Source organism: Dipodomys spectabilis, unplaced genomic scaffold, assembly GCF_019054845.1.
Source record: "Dipodomys spectabilis isolate Male_0828 unplaced genomic scaffold, ASM1905484v1 ptg000145l, whole genome shotgun sequence".
In the NCBI taxonomy this organism is placed as follows: Eukaryota; Metazoa; Chordata; class Mammalia; order Rodentia; family Heteromyidae; genus Dipodomys; species Dipodomys spectabilis.
Window position 1 is genome coordinate 3,035,847 of NW_024870822.1, and position 21,549 is coordinate 3,057,395.

The 21,549-nt window shown below is 38.5% G+C and overlaps 1 pseudogene; it reads left to right on the forward strand.

Annotated features, from left to right (window-relative positions):
* Window positions 1-5,113: 5,113 nt before the first annotated feature.
* On the forward strand, window positions 5,114-5,214 carry LOC122117943 (annotated as a pseudogene).
* The last annotated feature ends 16,335 nt before the right edge of the window (window positions 5,215-21,549 follow it).

Below are 21,549 nucleotides of genomic sequence, written 5' to 3' on the forward strand. Positions count from 1 at the left end.
CCTGTGCTAGTTCCAACAGGAAGAGTTGTTGCTCTAGATATTGAGTTCTCATTTTATTTGACCTACTGATTGCCAAGGATTTGAACCACGATCCTTAAAAGCTCAAGTTCTCATTCATCCCAAATCCCCCTCAGGATATTAACTAAGGATATAATTCAGGGACTAGTTTAAACCTAAGCGTAGGCTTACTTGTTTAAATATAAATATGTTAGCTGTTAATAAGACTGGTGTTTCATTCATCCTTGCTTACATGTGTCCTTGAGGCCTCACAGTGGCAGCGTCCCCAGAGTTCAAAATGCTAAGTGCCTTGTGGATACCACCTGCTGAGTGCTAAACTATGTGAATTCTATAGCCCTGCAAATGTCTTCTGTTTATGTACACAAAATCACCAACATAAAAATTACAAGCTATCATCGAGCATATGGCATCTCAGTGATGATGACAGAAGCTATCTGAATCTTCCAGAAGCCCTCCAATTTAGGTAAAGAAAATGAAACAAAACTGATTTTCTAAAATCACTGATTCACACCTGTATTCCTACCTGGGAGGCTGAGATTAGGAAGATCATACTTTTAGACCAGCCCAGACAGAAAAGTTTGTGTGACACCTCCCCCCCGCCCCCCCTTTCTCAACTGAGAGCTGAATGTGATGATAAATGCCTGCTGTTACACTATCGGGAATTTAGGAAAGCCTAAAAGAGGTGGATAATGGCTCAGGCATGTTCCTGAGCAGGAGCATGAATCAATGCAAAAGAAGGCTTGAAGTATGGCTCAGAGGGAGAGCACCTGCCTAGCAAGCACAAGACCCTTGAGTTCAAACCCTAGTACTGCCAAAAACCAAACTTTTTTAAAACTTGGGACATTGTCAGAAGTCCCTGAGAGAGGTCACTCACTAACCCCAGGGTTAGACATCATAGTGGCTATATCATGACAGTTGAAGTGAGTTGCTTTAGTCAGCAGTTCACACTAGGTTCTGAGGCCCATCCTGTGGAATGTATTGAAGTGGCCAAATGTTCCTAGTAGAGATGATTTTTGTGCCATTCTGTATTTATTAAGGCCTGTATATATAAAATGCTATGGAATCTAGTTCTCAAAGAGTACCACACCTATAGGGTGAACTCTTAAGAATCTAAGAGGATCCATCCACTGCCGTTTACACAAGATTATTTAATGAGAGAAAATGAAAGATGGTATTGCACCTTTCAAGAGGCCAAAACAGCCCCAGACCACTGTTCAAGATCTGCATCAGTTTCAAGAGAATACTATGGACCTTCTCTGCCAAAACGACTCTAGTTTTCAACTCCAAGCAAGTATCACTTTGATCTTTCCCCTGTCTCCTCCCCCTCCCAATTTTTAGTCTCTTGTTAAAGTGGAACTAAGGTCAAGAGACCTTGTTTCCATATACTATGTCAATACCACAGCTTGTCACTAGCTACCAGGTTATTCCTGGACATTTGAGCCTCTTAACCATTCTTGTATACATCATTGCAACACCATCTTCTAGGTAGGGAAACCTGCCCTGCTGCTACTCCTCTGATTGTTTTCCAGTGAATAAATCATTATCAAATCCAATTTAAAAAGTAAGCAGTAGTTATTTTTGTATTTGTATAGAAAAAGCCTAAAGGAAATAAAACTGAACTGTTTTTGATGGCTCTGTTTTCTTTATGTGCTCTTGCATGATTTACATTTTTCTACTATAAATACGTATTTTTTATTCCCAGAAGAAAATTAACTTGCTACAAAACATCAAACTCCTCCTCCTCCCTCCCCCACACACACCTCTTTAAAAAAAGGAAATGATATTTAAAAACTTCCTGGTCAGATTTCTATTAAAAGCATGTCTGTATTCGGTACAAGAAAAGTCATTTCCTGCTTTATGTTTTATTTTTTCTTAATGCCTAAGGAATTTTAACTGCTTTTTGCTTACATTCAACTTCTTTGTAGCTTCATGTTTCCCATCTATAAAATGAGTAAAACTAGATGTTTCCCAGGTTCCCTCCCACCATTAAATTCTGTCTTCAGAAATTTAAGAACATTGGCAAAACACTTACCAAGAGATTTTACCCATAAAAAATTAACTTTCTCCTTGCTGACATTAATGCTTTATTTCAATTTAGTATACATCATCTGAGCCATATCTTAAGCAGTTTTGTAACTCCCAATATGTGGCACTTGGTAATGAACTGCTAATTTTTGCCAGTCATTTATTGTGAATGCAGAGTAGAAATAATCTTCAAGCTGTCATTCAAATAGAAAACCTTGGTAAGCTTCAATCAGAATCAAGTCTTAACCTAAAATGATGGTTCTTCATATTTTTAATGAACCTCATTTTTCTTTTTGGTACTCCCATTTGAACACTGGGCTTCGCTGGCTCTGCTGTCTGGATGCTCTACCTCTGGAACCACACCTCCTATTTCTCCAGCACTGCTTTTTGCTGGTTATTTGGGGAATGGAATTTCACAGACTTTTCTACCATGGCTGGCTGTATAATCCCCAGATCTTAACTACATCCTCAGCCTCCAAGTGAGCTAATGGCATCTGAGTATGGCCTCCACTCTTAAACATTTTAGTTTCATCCAGTTTATAAGCATTTGAGTATCTATAGGTTGTTTATTCAGATTTTTGCCAGTACTTGGAGTTGAACTCAGGCCCTGGATACTGTCATTAAGTTTTTTTGATCAAGGCTGATGCTCGACTGTTTGAACCATAGCTCTACTTTGGGCATTTTTAATGGTTAATTGGAGATAAGAGTCTCACGAACTTTACTGCCTGGGCTGGCTTTGAACCGCAATTCTCAGATTTCAGCTTCCTGAGTAGCTAAGATTACAGGCATGAGCCAACAGCACCTCGCTTTTATTTTTTTATACGCATGTTAACTGTACAAAGGGGTTTATTGTGATATATAATGTTTTGATCATATTTTCTCCTCTATTACTGTTTCCCCCTTTCATGTAATTTTTAATTTCAAATTAATTTTACACTTGTGCTAGATTTCAAATACAAAAGAAAACATGAGACAGCCATCTTTTGGCAGTAGTGAAATAGGGAAATCAGCTCTGGCCGGTGGCATCTTGACCACATGACAAATATATGGTCTAGCATCTTGTCTTCATGGTGGGAAGAGAAGCGCCCACCTCCCAGGTGATGGGCATGCTGAATCCTTGGAGGCAGGGTCAGCACTTAGCTGATAGGTTACTAAACCTGTCAGTCCAGTGCCTGGGACTGGGAGTTTTCCTGTGACCCTACCCCCTGGCCTGACCCTATGTAGGCCCAGACCAGCTCAGATGCCATTACTCCCTGGCACATGTTTCTGTGTTCCTGTCCTGTCTCCAGTCTCCTGATTGTTCTCCAGTAAACATGGCATCCCAATTCAGTTCTCTATTGGAGCTGAATTGGCTTATTGGTATTGTTCTTTCTTTCCTCTCTGGCCTACATGGCACAGTTTCCTAACAGTGTTAAGTGTTTGCTGGCTACTGGCTTTGAGATAGGAGTCCACTATGCAGTCGCCAGTTTTTTTATAAAGACTCCAAGATTCAGCCTCTCAAAATGTGGCTTCTCAAATGCTCAACCTCTTTAGCCATAAAAGAAATGCAAATCAAAACAACATTGAGATTCCACCTCACCCCAGTTAGAATGGCTATAATCAAGAACTCTAATAGCAACAGATGCTGGAGGGAATGTGGACAGAAGGGAACAATACTGCATTGTTGGTAGGAGTATAAACGTGTTCAACACTTTGGAAAGTAGTATGGAGGTTCCTCAAAAGACTCCACATAGAGCTCCCCTATGACCCAGCAATCCCACTTTTGGGCATTTACCCGAGTGATTACAAACAAGACCATACTAAAGCTACCAGCATAACTATGTTTATTTACCATAGCTAAGACATGGAACCAACCCAGATGCCCCTCAGTAGATGAATGGATCAAGAAAATGTGGTATATATACACAGTGGAATTCTATGCTTCCATCAGAAAGAATGACAATGACATCACCCCATTTGTTAGGAAATGGAAAGACTTGAAAAAAAATTATATTGTGAAGTAAGCCAGGCCCAAAGAAACATAGGTCCCATGGTTTCCCTTATTTGCAATAACTAGTATATGTCTGGGACAAGCAAAAAAGCTCAGATAAGATGATGTTAAGCGAAATGAACCCCAAGATAGGGACACAAGTGTTTTTTTTTTCTTCCTTGCTATTGTTTCTAACGTATTTATAAGGTACCATGTGATTTTTTTTTTTGTTGCTTTGTATGTCCCTCCCCCATGGTATAACCCCTGTTTTTACTGTATTTGATGTTGGTATAATTTGGGGAGGGGAAGGGAAAAAAATGTTTAAATAGGGATACAGGTGGACTCATTGCAACAATGAGATGTACAAGATGCTATGTCAAAAAATGAACTTTACAATTTAGGTGGGGGTGGGGGATGTGGGGGGGTGTATTTGAGAAGGTGGGAGAGAAGGGATGGTACGGGAAAAACAAAGGAGGCGGCAACAGTGCTGGATAAGAAATGTACTCATTACCTTGCTCATGTAACTATAACCCCTCTGTACAGTATTTTCACAATTAAAAAAACTTACTTAAAAAATGTGGCTCCTCTGATTTCTCTCCAACAGTAGGACATTGCTAACTTTTTAACTGTTTCCTCTATTTCCAGAAATAACCAATAGTGTGAAATTTGTTATACATCAGATATTTCGCTGTTGGATGAGTCTGGATGGTGATATGTAGGTCCATAGTTTAATGATGTTCCTTGCTCAGTACAGCAGACAATTTCTGGCTATTCTACAACTTTTATTTTGAGGATAAATAGTAGGAAAAGTATCAAGAATGAAAGGCGGATTTTTTTTTAATCCTTAGTGATCAACTGAGATGCTGGATGATGTCTAGCAATTAAGTTTTGAGATCCATGTAAAATTATGTTCTCCATTACTGGTTTTATACCAGTAAGTCACAGACAGTCTAAGAATATGCTTGTGAATTATGTATATAATTAGAAGACATTCTTTTTACAGAGGAGCAATTTCTTTATCCAACGATTCTGCAAATCTCTAGTGACCACAAAGCATTTTTAATTATTAGAGCAATTCGGCAATTTAAGACTTAGAAGGTGCTCACGTCAGCAGGAGATAGACTGAACTGGGAGCAATACAGAGATTAGTACAGCCAATGTACAAGGATGACATGCACATTCATAAAGTTTTCCATATGTTTTTTTAAAAGACAAGTACTTTAGTTATTAGCACAGCTCTTCGCTCACCTCATTGAAATTCTAATCATTGTCTTATATAAAATTCCACTAGGTAATTTTTTCTTTTCTTTTGGCTATCTAGTTCCTTTGTCTTGAGGAAATGAAAAAGGATAATATTCTTTTTAAATTCTCAGATTAACATGATAGGCTATAAATTGTTTCACAGGTGCTGTCATTATGTTCAGAGGATGGATTGACATTTCCAAATTCCCAGTATCCAGAAAGATAGATGATTGAATACATCTCAGAAGCTTATATGTCACAAATATAGCCCTCGCTCTGAGTCAGAGACACTGGCAGGAAACACTTCTTTCACTGTCACTTATGTCTTTAATGTCTTAAGGCCCCCCCTACCCTCCTACCTACCAACAAGATTCTGGTTATTACAATGTACTGCAGAAAGATCATCCTAGAAGGGAAAGACATTTTGTGCAACAAGGAAATGATGCACTCCTTTTTCTGTTAGAGTGCTTTCTCAGCAGGACATTAGCTCTGCTGTCCAGACAGGAGGGAAGGAAGGTGAGGCTTTTTTTGTTGTGGAAGTTTACAGGTCTGGCAAATCAATAGTGACCACAATTTCATTCTGTGCTGGCTCAGGTGAGAGCTCTTCCATCTAAAGGTTCTACTCCTTCCCAGTAGCACCATGGATTAAGGACTTGATAACATCATCTTGCTAAAATATTAACAATGTTTCAGGAGAAGATCAAGTGCATATTCAGCTCACTGCTGAGTCCCCTCCTTCAACACAGTGCCTGGCACATAGAGTGTGCCTGGCACACTCAACTATGTAGAGATACTTAATGGGAGCAAGGGTTGAGCATAATTGCTATGTAAGTTTTAGTTGACAAGTTTTTTCCAACATACAGAAGTGTTGAAACATAGTGAGTAGACCACGTAATATCTATAATACCAATTGGCTACATTTGCTTTATCATTTATCACTTTGAAATTCTGTTCTAAAAGTTTGGGGGAAAACATGATATTTATGCTGAAACTGACTTTGTATCCCTTCCTGTAAGCTAATTTTAAACCTTTGTATGAGTTTTATGCTCAATTTTACTCATATTTATTTTTGCCTGAAGGGGTATTTTTTTCAGTAATGGATTTATTTGAAAGTCCTTGGTCAATTGTGCAGAATATTCTAATGTTGTTTTCACACTTGATAAATTATCCAATTAATTTCCTGAGTGAAATGTAATTTTGAGCCTTCTATTTTGCTTATACAGGGTTCCAGGATTATATTCCCCAGGGGCTAAAGATGCGGTGCAATTTAACATAGACACCACTAAATTAGAAGCTAGGATATTTACTCCAAACTAGCCATAAGCCAATCAGGTTCTTTTAGTGTGTTCAATGCTCTATCTACCTGGGATGTGGGAAGTAGAACTTGAAATTGAGGCATTATGTAGTGGGTAACATTTATGAATGCCCAAATCTATTTCTAAAGATATCTTGAGAATCTAGGGAGGTTATTTAGAATTTTATAACAGTTTAACAAATTACGTAATGAAAGCTGACTTTTGACAATCTGAAACATCTACTAGTCAAAGTGACAGCAATCATACTGTTGACTAGAAACTACATTGCGGTGGAATATGCAAGTGATCTTTCTAGTCCTTTCAGAACTTTGTAAATACGTGTTTCTGAGAGGGAGAGGATATAGAGATGGAGTGTTAGTGATAATAGAAAGACTGATCAATACTCCGTTTAAGAGCAGGTCATATTGAAGAGGAAGATGAATTATCCGGATGAGTTATCCACTCTCCATTACTGTCCCCACATAAAACAAGCCCCATTGCTGCTAGCAGCTTTGTCTCAGATGGTCTCCATCAGGTCAATACAATTGAATTTCAGGGCTGACGGAGGGGGAAGGATGGAGGGATAAGCAGGCTCCCTGAACTCCATTTAATAGATAAGTGTGACCTATTCTCTCTCAGCCCAGGTTATGAATGGATTCACATTTATCTCACAAAGGCACCTGGAGTTTTATATCCTTAGTTGTTGGGAGAATATGACCAAAATAATGCTCCTTTAGTGGCATTTTATTGAATGCAAATTTGGGAGAAAACAAATGCCAGACTTAATATGCCTAACTCCCTCACCTCTATTCTTGCTCCCTTACCAGTCTGTATATTGCCCAATATTGATATGAACATTCTCTTAATTAAAATGAATTATATATTTAAATAATAGCAATATTCCAAGTGGGTTTTTTGTATTACTAAGTTTTATTGCATAGATTGCAAATTAGAATTAAAAACATTGCCCAAAAGTAAGATATTGGTAATGATGGTTGATAGGTACAGATGTCTTTGTAAAATGTAGAGAAATGTTATATAGGTATAAATATGTTTCTCTCTTCAAGTGTTTTTTTTTTAAAAAATACAATAGACTACTTTGATTTTTTACTTTAGCATTATTCTATTTTGGAAGCTAACTGATTATATTGGAAAGGAAGAACAATACCAAACACTAGTTTTCACTTTAAACAGAGGAATTTCTACAACCACTTTAGGCCCAATGAGAAAAACAAGTGTAGATATAAAGTGAATCCAGATGCCAGTATCATTTCCTTCCTCCCCAACTCCAGGTCTGTGACTGTGTCCCTATCTTCTCCTTAGTAAATTCCTCAAATGGATTTCTTCTCTCTCTCTCTCTCTCCCTCTCCCTCTCCCTCTCCCTCTCTCTCTCTCTCTCTCTCTCTCTCTCTCTCTCTCTCTCTCTCTCTCTCTCTCTCTCTCTCTCTCTCTCTCTCTCTCTCTCTTTTGGTTGGTCATGGGGCTTGAACTCTGGGCCTGGATGCTGTCCTTGAGCTCTTCAACTCAAGGCTAGTGCTCTGCAACTTGAGCCACAGCACCACTTAACAGTTTTCTGATGGTTAATTGGAGATAAGAATCTCATGGACTTTCCTGCCCCAGCTGGCTTTGAATGGTGATCCTCAGATCTCAGCCTTCTGAGTAGAAGTGATTACAGGCATGAGCCACCTGCACCCGACATCAAATGGGTTTTTAATAAAGCTTTCTCCATTTGGGGACTATTAAGAGCCTCTTTTGGGAACTTTTTAAGGTTTAGCCTATGTCTTTTTTTTTTTTTTTTTTGGTTGTGGGGCTTGAACTCTGGGCTTGGGCGCTCTTCCTCAGCTCTTCAGCTCAAGGCTAGTGCTCTATCACTTGAGCCACAGTACTGTTGGGTCTTCGTCCGTCCCACAAAAGACGGACGGGGTCCGAGGAAAGGTAAGTGCGGTGCTCGCCCGTTCCCTAGCCTCCCTCAGCCCAGGAGACAATCAGACACAGCGGGGAGCCAAATCCAGCAGGTAGAAAAACTCGTTTATTAACAGAGAGCAGCCCCTTTTAAAGACAACAAGGGTGGGTGGCATGGTAAGGGAGGAAGAGGAACCAATCACTGTCAAGGTCACACCCTATCATTCACCTGAGCCTTCACGGGCTGGTTAGGCACTGATCAGAAGATCAATTGGGGTCTGCCCACTCAACCCCCTCCCAGAGCCATCTTGGCTGGCCATGTGCTCTCCAGTAAATTAGGCTCTGCCCACTCAACCCCCTCCCAGCGCCATCTTTGCTGCCCATGTGCTCCACACAGTACCACTTCCTAACCTATCTCTTTTCTAAAATGCACTCAACTTCCCTGAGTGGGGTGTAAAAGTTGGTAAGATGTTGGTGCTTTCTTTACAAATTGCCACCTTAATTTTAAATGTCCAAAAGTGAAATACTATTAGTAACCCCAGTATTAAGCAATAATGTTTTTTTTAGCACTCCACTTCTGTTTTGAGTAAGCTGAACACTTAATATCTTCTCAGTCTTTCTGTGAGAGGCAATTAAGTTTGCGACATTTTAAAGGTTAATTTGTGTGTGTGTGTGCTAGAGCCAGTGGGAGCAAGATTATTTCATAAGAAAATAGAATGATGCAAAATAAGGGGATTTTATTGCATTGGGGATGTTGTTGGCTCTTCATTGCTGTGACAAAATAACTGGGATAATCTAAAGGAGGTTTTTCTGTGGCTTGTGGCTTCAGTGGTTTGAGTCCATGATTGGCCCTGTTGCTTTGGGCATGTTGCAGCACAGTGCACAATGGAACGTCACACATAATAGAAGCAAAGAAAAACAGAAAGGGACAGGGCCCTCAGTATCTCCCCTCACAGGCACACCCTCAGACCTCCTGCAGTTTGGCCTGGTCCAATTCCTACCATTGCCCCCCTCCTCTCATCTGGGGATACTCTCAGGGTTTGGTGGAAGAAAAGCATCTCTTTCTACTTCTCCAAGGTCCAGGTCCTCTCTCTACTACTTTACAATCTTCTGAGGACTTAAGCTTTAGGAAAACAAAATCTCCAATCTCCTTGTCTTGTACATGTATCTCCCTTGAGGTGGGATTCTTACCTGTTTAAATGGAGGATCAGGGAAAAGAGGAAAGTGGGGAATTTATTAAAATCTTTTAAAACTAGATCCTTAAACATTGCCTTAATTGGACAGATCTTTCAAAGAAAGAACAGGTCCTCTCCTAGATAGAAAAAAAAAGGGATATCTATGGGGCTGGGAAGATGGCTCAGTGGTAGAGTGCTTGCCTTGCAATGCATGAGGCCCTGGGTTCGATTCCTCAGCACCACATAAGCAAAAAGAAAAAGGCCGGAAGTGGTGCTGTGGCTCAAGTGATAGAGTGCTAGCCTTGAGCTGAAGAGCTGAGGGACAGTGCCCAGGCCCAGAGTTCAGGCCCCACGACCGGACCCAAAAAAATAAATAAATAAATAAGTAAATAAAAAGAAAAGAAAAGGGATATCTAATATGACCTTGGCCTTGTTAAAGGAAAATATTCAAATGAGAAATATCATTACTTTCATACAGATATATCAAATGATTATGTGTTAGAGATTTTATTAATCTTAATGAGGAAACTAAGTTCAAAGGAGAAGTCAAAGAACATAGAACACAGAAATATTAAAATAATATGCAAATATAGCAAAATGAGCTTTGACAGGGTGGGAAGGAAGTCAAGGGAACTGGACTCCATTTGCATTCTAAAAACAAGAATTATTTAGTATTACTATGAGTTATCTACAAGTTGTAAATAAAGTTTCCTTAGGTTCAGAACTAGATAAACCTAAAGAGTGTCTGCTAGACTATTCAACACATAATGTCCTACTAATGGACACAATTCACCCCATACCCTGTACTAACAATAACCCAAATGCCATGTATAGATTATAAATAAATAAGTTTCAGTTACCCATTTCAGCTTAAAATTGGACTACTACATCATTTTGTGTAAGACAACAGCTTACAGCTCCTACAGAACTGTAGACTAGAACTGAATGACTGACAAGTCAACTGAGCAAACTCAGCTTAAAAACTGTGGCAGTAGATGGCAGCAAAACTCTTCATGAATGCAGTGTTCAAAAATAATTTTGTGAAATAGGCCTAGCCACAAGTCCTTGGGCTGTAAGGAGTCCATAAATTCCCCCTGAGACTGTCTGCAAAAAGTTGTACTAGATGTATTTTTCCTAGAAAACAATCTTTAATTTTTTTTCCTTTAAACTTAATGAAAGCCATGACACGTGTTGCCCAAATGATAGGCATTCTTTATCCCAACTGTTGTACTTACATGTTGGTTGCCAAATCAGCTTCAAGCTAGAAACACATGAGAAGTCATTAGGTCAAACCATATAAAGCTGCTATTTTTGTGAGACCAGTAGAGAGTTAAATATTGGCAATTTTACACAGCCCAAACTATATATTCAGTTTTTTGATGTTTCCCAAACCTACTCTGTTTTTACTACCTATTGGAAGGATGATCATTTGAGATCAACTGCCTTGTCCATTTCAAAGTTTAGGGAAATAGACCCCAATCCATCCCAAGACTTCAACATTTAACTATAGCCATTTCCATTGTCTGTGAACAGTGAGAACCAATATGGCATTAGGATTCTCAGAAGTACCGAGTTCACTGTGAGAATTTCACAGGATACTTGGCCTGAGCCCCAGGGCCTCAGAATCTCCTAAAAAGTACGTAGTAAAATGCCTGCTAAAGACTATACATATGTCAATGGTAAATTATTTGACTAGTATGCATAAGACCTTGGATTTAGTCCCAGCAGGGTGTATACTCTCTTCTCCCCCCACCCCCTTTCACACACCCATACACACATACATACACAGCCTATCACCATGACCCATACCAAACCCCTTGAATTAGACTGAGAGAGGTAGTATGGGGAATTTACCTTATAGGAGGCTCCTACTGAAAAGAAAGTCATCACAATATATGAGAGGAGAAAAATGTAAGTCAAGATAAGTCAGCTATCAAAATATAATTGTTACCAGGGTACTAGTGGATCATTCTGTAATTCTAAGTATTCAGGAGGCTGAAATCTAGAGGATTATAGCTTGAAGCCAGCATGGGCAGAAAAGTTCCTGAAACTTCATGTCTAAAAATAATCAGCAAAAAGCAGGATTGGAAGTGTAACTCAAGTCTTAGATTACCACCCAGGCAAGCAAGCAAGTCTGAGTGAACATGAAGCCCTAAATTCAAACCTCAGTACCACCAAAAACAACATGCAACAACAAAACACCATAATGATTGAGTTCTCTTCCTCCAGTGCAGAACTTTATGCTTTGCAATACATGCAAAACTTATGCTTGATTGCATGTTGCTTCTAGGAGCACAAATTGGGAAAGAGAAACCTGTAGTACAAATAGGAGCCTTCCCAATCCATAGACTTCAAAGCTCCTGGTAGCCAGCAGCAATTCCCAGCATAAAAATAAGGAAAGCTTTCCATGTGAAAGTAGCTCTAGAGAAGACAATTGACCTTTGACTGGCTACTCTCAGCCCACATACTACATCAGTCTGTACAGTAGGAACTAAGAGAAACTCCAACTTGTGTTCTTCTCTCTTGAGTGGTGATGGAGATTGAACCTGGTGCTATGAGTATGTCATTGAATGTTTGGCCACTGAGCTATACCCAGAGTTCAGTAGTAAGAAACTGCAATACAACTGCCACTATCCATTCCTGACTGATCATTGAGAATACATCAACTGAAAGGCTACAAATGATTGAAACCTCCAACTTGGCCTCAAGTATGCAAATCCTAATGGAAAAATATTACATATATACAAATATATGAAGAAAAAGTTCATAGTTTCAGAACAATGAACTCTAATGATAGAGAAGTGAATGAAAACTCAGACAAAAGAATGATTATAGGAATAATCAACAAAATTAAAACAAACAGGGATGAATATAAGTGGATTCCAAGAGAATACAAGTAATGCAAGTTGAATGAAATAAGGAAGACAATGCAGGATATGAAATTCTGAGAAAAGTCAAATTAAACTTCTGAAAATGAAAAGTACAATAAGTCAGATTTTAAAACTCAGTAGAAAACTTCAGCAATGGACCAGATCAAGTTGAAAACTATCGACTCGAAGACAAAGATGAATCCAAACACTGAGACAAGGATAAAGGGTAGAAAGTTTGGCCAGAACACACAAAAATCTCTGGGCCATAGTTAAAAGACAAAACGTATAAATGAGAGGAATACTTGAAGGAGAAGAAGTACAATCTAAAAGAATAGGAAATCAATTGCGTAAATAGCTAAACATTGGGAAAGAAATGGCCATCCTGGTTCAGGAGGCTTTTAGAGAACCAAACAGATAAGAAGAGCTCTCTGCATATTATTACAGTTAAAACATTAGCTATTCAGAACAAGGGAGAAAAATCTTGAAAGCTGAAAGAGCAACACCAAGTCACACACAGAGGCAAAGCCAACAGAATAAGAGCAGATATTTTATTTTATTTTTTTCCAAATTTTTAGTTGTGATTAAGTAGTTATATAATTTCCCAAATTTCACAGTATGTAGGATAGTGATGCTTAGTTAAAGTCACAAACACATTCTAACTTTCATGGAGCAAATTGTCTATCATGGTCTATAACAGTTATGAGTTCTATGAGCTTTGCAATACAGTTATTTCTTCCACATTGGGTGATATGTACATTTCTTTTGTTTTGCATAGCATCAGCTGTTCCCTCTTTCCCTCTTGTTCCCTCCCTCCCATCGCTGCCATTGTGTTGCTTAGTTCATTTTGGTCAATGTCTAGTGCAGCTGATGGGTCCCGCTGGTGTATGTTTTTCCCTGATTCCCTCTAGTTCTGTCATCCTCCTGGTTTCCCTCTGGTGTGCACATATATACCATACATGTGATTAGCAGCATGGGGTTATTTAATAGTGATTTGACTAGATGAGTGGAAGTCCTTTGCTTCTTAAGTCCTGTTAATTTTGTCATATCACCTAACATTTTGGAACTAACACCCACTTATCAGGGAGACCATGTGCCATTTGTCTCTTTGTACCTGGCTTACCTCGCTCAACATGATATCTTCTAGCTCCATCCATTTCCCTGAAAATGCCATTATTTTGTCCTTTCTAATGGCTGCATAATATTCCATTGTATATAGATACCACAATTTTTGGGTCCATTCATCTGTGGTGGGGCATCTGGATTGTTTCCATATCCTGGCTATTGTGAACAGTGCTGCAATAAACATGGAGGTGCATGTATCCTTGTATACTGGTTCCTGTTGTTCAGGATAGATGCCTAGAAGTGGTATGAGTGGGTCATAAGGGAGGTCAATATTTAGCTTTCTAAGGACCCTCCAGACTGCTTTCCAAAGTGGTTGTATAAGTGTACATTCCCACCAGCAGTGTAATAGGGTTCCTCTTTCTCCACATCTCCTTCAGCATTTGTTGTTGACTGACTTGAGGATGTGGGACATTCTGACTGGGGTAAGGTGGTATCTCAGGGTTGTCTTTATTTACATTTCCTTCACAACTAAGGATGGTGAACATTTCCTCATGTGTTTCTTTGCCATTTTTATCTCTTCTTCTGAGAAATCTCTCTTTAGTTCCCTTGCTCATTTAGGAATTGGTTTGTTAGGTTTTGGGAGGGATTAGTTTCTTGAGTTCCCTGTATATACTGGATATTAACCCCTTGTCTGATATACTGCTGGTAAATATTTTTCCCAATTAGTTTGTCTTTCTAGCTTGGCTGCTATAGCTTTAGCTGTGCAGAAACTTTTTGTTTTAAGGTAGTCCCATTTGTCGAGTCTCTCTCCAATTTGTTGTGCCCCTGGGACTCTGTTCAGGAAGCTCCTGCCTGTGCCTATAAGTTCAAGTGTCTCTCCTACTCTGTCCCAGAGCAGATATTTTAAAAGAAATTCTAAAGCCAAGGAAGTCAAAGGATGATGCTATTTGATGTACTGAAAAGAAAATAACTGTCAACCTAGATTACTATAGCCAGAGAAGCTATCCTTCCTAAGTGGAGAAATAAAATCTCCCATGATAAACAAAAAACAAAGCAATTCATGATCATGCTGAAGACACTTCAAGAAATTCTACACAGAGAAGAGAAACCACAAACATTAAAACATAGGGGGGGAAAAACTCTTTCATTGGACAAGTAGATAAGAAAATTGAGTTTAGGAAAGAACACATTATAAGAACAATAAAAACTATACCGTTTTCAATAATACATTCTTTTTAATAGTAACTTTGAACATCAGTAATCTGATGGGTTGTAGTAACATAAACTGGTGGGTTGGATTAAAAAAAGTTGCAATCATTTTTTGCTACAAGAAATGCACAAGAGAAAAAGAAAAACACAATACTGAAGTAAAAAAGGTACAAAAAGATATTCAAACAAATGGACTTGAAAGCAAACAAAAGTAATTAGAATTTCGTTGAGAATCTGTTTTAGTAGGCATTCTTGTTCTTTTGATTAGCTTGAGTAAGTTTGTCACTCTCCTTTATCTTTTCAGTGAACCAATTCTTTGATTCTTTATGTCAGTCTCCATTTCATTACTTTTTGCCTCTATCATTATTGTTTCTTTCCACCTACTAATTTGGAGTCTGACTTCTTGTTCCCTAAAGGTATGAGGTGCATTTTTAGTTTTTTTTGAGATCTGCCTGTATTTCTAATGCCAACACTCAGAGCTATAAGATTTCCTCTAAGCACTGCTTTTGCCAGACCTCCAAAGTTCTGATAAGCTGTGTACCCATTTTAATTTGATTACAAGAACTTTTTATTTTCCCCTTTATTTCTCTGGTGATTACCTGATCATTCTGAACTATATTCAGGCTCTGTGTGTCTGCATACTTTTCTAGTTTACTTTGTTTTTGATTTCAAGATCTATTCCATTGTGGTCTGACAAAATATAGAAAGTTACTCCGTTTTTCTTCTACTTACTAAGGCATGTTTTATGTCCTAAAATATGATCTATTTTGACAAAGTTCTGTGGGCTTCTGGGAAAAATGTTTAGTTATGCCTTTGAGTGGAATATCCTGTAGATATTTTAAGTCCATTTGATGTATAGTTTCATTCATTTCTGAGATCTTGTTTATGTATTTGTGGGATCTGGATGACATATTGGTGAGAACAGGGTATTTTAAAGCACCACCATTATTGTGTTAGGATTTTTATTTTGATGTTCAACCTTTGGTGCAGATATGTTTACAATTGTTATTTCTTTTTAGTAGGTTGTTCTACTCAATACAAAATGGCTATCTATTCTAACTGGCTTTGCTAGTTGGATATAGAATCTCTCAAACTTTTTTTTTTTTTTTGGGTCCGGTAGTGGGGCCTGATCTCTTGGCCTGGGCACTGTCCCTCAGCTCTTCAGCTCAAGGTTAGCGCTCTACCACTTGAGCCACAGCATCACTTTCTGGCTTTTTTTTTTCTTTTTGATATGTGGTGCTGAGGAATCAAACCCAGGGCCTCAAGCATGCAAGGCAAGTGCTCTACCACTGAGCCACCTTCCCAGCCCCACATCTCTCAAACTTTTCTGCCTGGGTTCAAACCTCAGTCTTGCAGGTCTTAGTTTACTAACTACAGTAGTTAGGATTATAGGCATAAGCCACTATTGCCCAGATTTCTACCACATCTATAAAGAACAAACATTCATTCTTCTCAAATTTTCCATGAAATAGAAAATGAAGAAACCAGAAACTGGTCTCCTGTAATTCTAACTATTCAGAGACCTGATATTTGAGGATTGTATTTTGAAGTCAAACTAGGCAAAGATGAAAGCTAGGAGGGAAGAAAAGGTGGAGGAAGGAAGAAGAGAAAGAAAAGAAGAGGAATGTAAAATATACAACAAACTTAAAGCCAATATTGTACTAAACAGGGAAAAACTAAAAAGCATGTTCTTTAAATTCAGTAATAAAACAAGTATCTACTGTTATTTAGTATAGTGTTTGGATTATTCGGGACAAGTCAAAATACCCCTATTTGCAGATGATATGACCCTATATTTAAAAGATCCTACTTACTCCACCAAAAAAAAAACTTAGACCTTATAAACATTTTCAGCTAAGTAGCAGATGAATGATGGAACCTGAGATTATCACGTGAAATAACCCAGACTTTGAAAGGCAGGTATCACATATTTTCTCTTATATGTGGAACTAGACCTAAAGGCAAAATGATATAAATGTAAAAGGGGACTGCCAGGAGGGTCTACTGGCAGGGGGTAGATGAAAGAAGAGGGTGATTATGGGTGAGTATTATGGGAAAAAACTATATGCATGTATAAACGTGGAATAATGAAACACATTAAAATTATAAAAGGGGATACAAAAATGTAATTATTAAACTGATGTAGTTCAATATAGAATGGACACATACAAAATATTTTTTTCAATTCATTAATTTGAGATTGAACCCTTTGATGGTAAAGCTGATTCAAAGACATTTGAGGAAAAGAATTTATATAATCCACCTGGAAAACCTTTTTTTCTTTCTTTCTTTCTTTTTTGTTTTTTGCCAGTCATGGGGCTTGAACTCTGGGCCTGAGCACTGTCCCTGAGCTCTTCAGCTCATGACAAGCACTCTACCACTTGAGCCACAGCACCACTTCTAGTTTTCTGGTGGTTAATTGGAGATAAGAGTCTCACAGACTTTACTGCCTGGCCTGGCTTTGAACCGAGATCCTCAGATCTCAGTCTACTGAGTAGCTATGATTATAGGTGTGAGCCACGGGCACCTGGCAGGAAAACCATTTTCAAAACAAAGAAAATCAGAGTAAGATTACTAGGTGATAGACAAAATTAGTAATGACCTTTCATTTAATAAAACTAACTTTTGAGATATAAATTAATGTGTAATTCACAGTGAGCTCTAAAGTTAAAAAAAATTGCAAAGTCAGTATTTCAGATAATTGAATCATCTTTGGGTAGGCTTGTTAACTAATACTCCAGTTTGACATTGAGAGGACAAGCTGCTCAATTTTTAATCTAATTTCCAAGTTGCAAATGATTGTTTTTCACAGTACGTGGCAGCAGCAGAACACGAACTTAATAGACTCCACACCTCTGAGGGAGAAAATTCAGACTGGAGCAGATAATGTTCTAAAACAAAGACCAATTAATTCAGGAGGAGGAGTAACTGACTGAGATTCAGAATTCATCGGTAACCTCCTTACATTCTAGACATGAGCTACAGTCACTTCTTCCTGCTTTAAGTGATTTGTCTATCTTTAGTTATTTTGTTTAAAAACTAGTCATTTTGTAAGAAGATCCATTAGAAATTTACTAAGGTTTTTGCCAAGGTTTTTAACTTGGTGCTTTTTGTTTTTAATATAAAAATCCAGGTGTTTAAGGCTAGCTCTCTACCACTTGAGCCACAGTGCCACTTCTGGTTTTCTGGTGGTTTATTGGAGATAAGAGTTTCACAGAGGGGCTGGGAAGGTGGCTCAGTGGTAGAGCGCTTGCCTTGCAATGCATGAGGCCCTGGGTTCGATTCCTCAGCACCACATAGAAAAAAGCCGGAAGTGGCGCTGTGGCTCAAGTGGTAGAGCGCTAGCCTTGAGCTGAAGAGCTGAGGGACAGCACCCAGGCCCAGAGTTCAGGCCCCACAACTGGACCACCCCCCCCCCAAAAAAAAGAGTTTCACAGACTTTCCTGCCCAGGCTGACATTGAAACGGGTTCCTCAGATCTCAGCCTCCTGAGTAGCTAGGATTACAGGCGTGAGCCACCAGCGCCCAGCTCCAGGTGCTTTTTTAAAGATCAAAAACATCCTCTTATGTCTGTAGTTGTCCACTGGAGACAATCAAGAAACCTTATTTTAAGTAGAAAAACTGTGTGTCTCAACTAAACTTGAGTGTTTTTTTCATAACTTCATTTAACCTTTCAGGGTAGTTTAGAAATGAATAACTGTTGTGAATGAATACTTGAAATTTAACCACTTCTTCATTCCAGTTCCTTCTACTAATTCCATGTCAAATTAAAACTTAGTAATGTTTTGAACACACTTCTTTCAGGTGTTTCAATTCACTAACAAGATTGCCTTATATTCTATTTCTTCTTTGGGCTTTATTTATTTATTTTTGCGTTTTCCTCTTTTAAACCAAGAATATATCTTGTTTTTTAAATTAATTTAATTTGTATTTTGGGGAGTTAGAGGTTGAAACTGAAGTCCACTCAATTGCTTTACACATTTGTGAAAACACAATTAACTGTAAATATAAGATTTGTTTCTAATCTCTGTTCTATTAACCGCCATGCTAGGCTTTATAATAGGAACTTTTTGTCTTCATTATTGGAGCTATAATAAAAATTTGAAAAAGAGAAGTGAAAGTTCACCAACTTTGTTCTTCTTTCTCAAAAGTTATCTGAGTTATTAGAGCTGTTTTGAATGTCTATATACATATTAGAGTGTGTTTGTACATTTCTGCCAAAAGTCTCCTGGAATTCTGCTCAGAATTGCATTGCAGCTGACCAGAATTCCAGGTTAAGGTTAATTGTGATACAATACTGAGACTTCCAATTCAGGAACAAAAACATGTTTCTCCACTTATATGAATGATCCTTTGCTTTCCTCAGAACAATTTGTAGTTTTCACTGCATGAGGCTTAGACTTCTGCTAACTATATTCCATTTTATGCTATCATAACTAAATATATTCCTAATTTTACATTCAGAATTTTTTTGTTTTTAAACTTCAGTTTTATATCCTATGGTTTTGTTGTTGTACTTAACCATTAGTTTTAAATGGAATTTCTGAAGGTTTTTATTTAAGATCATGTTACCTGCAAATGAAGAAATGTGTGTGTGTGTGTGTGTGTGAGTGTGTGTGTGTGTGCATGTGCATGTGCACATGTGCCTGTAGTAGTGCAGGTGGGCATAATTAGCTGTGTTTTGCAGAAAAGGAAACGGCAAGTTAATTTGCTGAAGACTACCCTGCTAGTTTAGCTGGGCATAGCAAAGTGTCTGATCACTTTGTGGTACTATTTGCTCACAGAGTGATAGAGAAGACAGGGTGAGCTTTAAATCCAATGTGGTGGCATTTGGTTTCTCCATGGATCTGGCTCCCTATCTCATGCTCACTGGATCCCTGGTGGCAGGTTTGGAGGATGGTATCTCTTGGCATTCACACTGATTTCCCTCAAATGCAACATCTCCTATGTAGGAAAACAGGGGCTGTGAAGGGTTACCTGGCCAGCTCCTGTCTTTCTTAGTGAACATAATTCTGCTTGGTGATCTACATTTTCCAGAGTATAGGATGAATTTTCAACAGTGGTTAAAATCTCTCTGAAGCTAGACTGTCTTGCTTCACATTCTGATGCTTCCATTTATTTATTATTACCTGAGCCTTGGATAAGTTATCTTGCCTATGTCTCTGTTTCTCCATGTGTAAAATATGAGTAGTAGTATTGATCTTGCTACATTATGAGATTTAAATGAGATAGGAGAGATAGCACAAGACTTATACCAGCCCCTGGCCAAAGTAAAGCCTGATTAAGTTATTATAATTACTTGCTACCGAATTAATTCCTTTGGGTAACTAGACAACATCTTGACTCTCCATCACTCCAGCACACTATGCCCACAACTTTAACCTGCTTTCCCAGTAGGCATTTGCAGTTGTCTTGGTAGGTAGTGAGGGAAAGGCAACACAGGGCAATAATCCTGGATAGCTTCAGGGCACAGAGAGACCTCCAACTCCAGGGTATTACTTTAAGAAGTGCTTCTGTTTGGTGGTTTCTTCCATGTTTTCCCTACCTACCCTGATGACAGGTGCATTTGATGCTCTTCCCACATACCCCACCCCCCCCCCCGGGATTCCAGAGTTCCTTGTACATGAGCTTATTACCTGTCCCCCTTTCTGTACAGATTTATGTTTTAAGGAAAGATCAGAAAGGACGAACCAGATTTTTTCTGCTATTGATCCCACTCATTCATATATGCAGCATTGTAGACCAAAATTATCTCTCCTGTTTCCAGAGAACTGCTGACCTACCCCTGCCCTCCACTTAGAAGGGGCTATAATCTGAAATGATAGGGGAGGTCACCCTCAAATAAAGTGGACCAAGATGGACACTTGACTTTTGAACCAGATAAGTCTGGTTCTCAAAATTTGAGTTAGGCAATTTAAAGAAATTGGAGCTGTACTCTGAGAACTTAGACTCAGGTTGGGATACATTTTTGAAATCATGTATATAGAAGAACAGAGCATTTGCATAGACATACATACATGTGTGTGTGTGTGTGTGTGTGAGAGAGAGAGAGAGAGAGAGTGTCATCATAGACAGACTCCTATAGTGTTTAATGGTTTCCGGGCCAGAGTTCCTGAACTTCCTTCAGAATGTCTGCCCTTGGGTTAAATAATGGTCCTGAGCCCTCAAGCCCTTTCTGACTAGTTTAAACAAGCAATGTGCATTATGATACTTACAAATAGAGAACAGTGATTAAAACTCTTTGGCAAGAGATCAGACAGAACTAGGTTTGAATCCTGTCTCTGCCATTTTCTAGTTGTGTGACCTTCAACAAACTTCTCTGCAATTTAATTTCCTATCTAGTAAAATTGGGGCAATCAGATTTACTTTATAAAACTGCTCAGAGGACTTATACAGAACAACTAATGTGAAATGCTGAATGAAGGTATTGCATGGCTTGCAGTTGATGAATAATAAATGATAATTCATATATTCTAACACTTCATGTATTATAACTCATATCTCTCCTTTGAATTGACCTTTTACTATTATGAAGTATGAATGCTTTAGCAACTCCGAATTTCTGTTGTTAACGCTTATTTTATATGGCATATCTTTTCCCATCCTTTTATTATGAATCTTTGTGTTTCCTGATATTTAAATGGTATCTCTGATGAGCTGATTACTATTTTTTCTCTCACCTTACCATTTTTTTTTTTAAGTTTTGGGTCCAGTCGTGGGGCCTGAACTGTGGGCCTAGGCTCTGTCCCTCAGCTCTTTAGCTCAAGGCTAGCACTCTACCAC